General features: G+C 44.3%; 1 non-coding gene across 1 annotated transcript; it reads right to left on the reverse strand.

Annotated features, from left to right (window-relative positions):
- Positions 1-1,139: 1,139 nt before the first annotated feature.
- LOC115837121 lies at positions 1,140-1,202 on the reverse strand. The gene has a single exon (XR_004032155.1). It is a non-coding gene; the product is annotated as a U7 small nuclear RNA (small nuclear RNA).
- Between the last annotated feature and the right edge of the window lie 1,066 nt (positions 1,203-2,268).

Here is a 2,268-nt window from a genome sequence, read left to right on the forward strand (position 1 = left end):
TGTCAACTATATTTCGACAAAATTCAACATACACACACACACACACTGCCAAGGACTAAATGCTTATGTTCCCCAAAAATGTATATGTTGAATTCCTAACCCCCTAGGTGATATTTGGAGTTGGGGCCTTTGGGAAATAATTAGGTCAAGAGGATGGAGTCCTCATGAGTGGGGTTAGTGCCCTTATAAAAGAGACTCATCGGCCCTTCTGCTATGTGAGGACACGACAAGCAGGTGCCCTCTATGAATCAGGAAGTTGCTCTCACTGGCTGCCAAATCTTGGACTTCTCAGCCTCCAGGACTGTGACAAATAAGCTTCTAGCATCTATAAGTCACTAATTTTCTGGTATTTTATTGTAGTAGCCCAAACAGACCAAGACAAATACACACACACACACACATACACACACACACACACACTCCAAAATTCTCTCCAAAAGTTACCACTGATATCAATGTTATGATCATCTTTCTAGACATTTACGCAACAGGGTCATAATGTACACAGTATTTTATAACTTGCTTTTTTCACTTGGGCTTGTTTTCATGTGTATATGTACAGATCTACCTCGCTGGAGCCTGGGAATTCAGTGTGTGAATGCTTTGTGATATTTAGTGGGTCCTCTATTTGTGGACATTTAGGTGGCCTCTTGTTTGTGCTTCACTACAGATCTTCCCAGAGGTATGAACACCCAACTTATGAATCAGTCCCATGCTGGCGCTTTCTCCTACCCTATCCTTCCTCCTTACCCCAGCAGCCTGCAACCGAGCTGTCCTGGCCTACTTGCTCCACCTGGTGGTCAATGTGAGATACTACCTAGGTTTAGTATTTTTCTCTCTAGAGTCTCCTGGTCTCTAGCTTGCCGTTCTCAAATCCATCTTGTCCCTGGCAGCCAGAGTGATCTTTCTAAATACAGATCTGATCTTCTCACTCTCATGATGAAAACGCGTCACCTAAAACAAACATAGACCTCTAAGCAGAGTATACAAAGCAGGAATACTTTGACCGTTGCCCACCTCTCCAGCCTCAATTTTCTCCTCCTAGCACTTTGTACCTTAGCAATACATAACCAATTGTAGTTCGTTAAACACAGAGTGCTGCTTCCCACATCCATATATTTGTACCTGTTTTCTTTTCTTTAGATTTTTCTGGTAAAAACCGGGAAATCTGCCACACAAATTGTAAAAGAGCTGTAACACTGCCACCTGCTATTTTCTCTCCCTGGAGTATCACTCTGCCCACTCCCATTCATGTTTGCCAGGCAAACTCCTATTCAGCTTTTAGAACCCTACTTAACAGACCCCCCCCCCCCGCCTTTCTGCAGTTTTGCCTTTTCCCTCACATGGAGTTGATCACTCTTCCTACTATACCTCTAATAGCAAACCCATAACGTTTGATTATAATTATCTGTTTATATGTTTGTCTCCCGTACTAAACTGGCTGCCTCCCTGAACCCCATCACTAAGCTTGAGGACCAGAACTGTCTCTTGGTCATTATCCTCTCTCCAGCATCTTCCACAGTGCCCAGAACATAGTAAAGTAAGGTTTAAGAGGCAGATATTGAAAGAAAAAGAACTAACTACATCCACAGTCTCAAGGGAGTGGCACCGCATGCCTCTTTTTTCCATGTGTGTAGAGCCCGCCAGAGTTAGGAATGCTGTGGTCAAGGCACAAAGTTCAGGGGCTGAGACCAGTCAAAGGAACCACACACTCTTTTTTTTTTTTTTTTTTTTAGACAGAATTTCACTCTTGTTGTTGCCCAGGCTGGAGTGCAATGGCGTGATCTCAGCTCACCACAACCTCCGCCTCCTGGGTTCAAGATATTCTTCTGCCTTAGCCTCCAGAGTAGCTGGGATTACAGGCATGTGCCACTATGCTGGCTAATTTTGTATTTTTAGTAGAGACGGGGTTTTTCCATATTGGTCAGGCTGGTCTTGAACTCCTGACCTCAGGTGATCTGCCCACCTCGGTCTCCCAAAGTGCTGGGATTACAGGCTTGAGCCACCGCGCCTGACCAGGAACCACACACTCTTTAATCTTGATCAAATACATTGCCAAGTAACATCCACCATTTGGGCAAACCTGAAGGTCATTTGAACCATCCTGAACCTGGTTTTCCTCAATTAGTGGTTGGGGAACAAATGACAAAGGGGTTTGGTTTGCAGCTTACAGTCTTGTTCCTTCGGGGGCCATAAGGAAATTGTTCCAATAAATGGAGAGTTTCCTTTTATCGAATTCCCCAGGGGAGAAATTGTAGGATCATGGTG

This window comes from Nomascus leucogenys, chromosome 10 (genome assembly GCF_006542625.1).
Source record: "Nomascus leucogenys isolate Asia chromosome 10, Asia_NLE_v1, whole genome shotgun sequence".
Lineage (NCBI taxonomy): Eukaryota > Metazoa > Chordata > Mammalia > Primates > Hylobatidae > Nomascus > Nomascus leucogenys.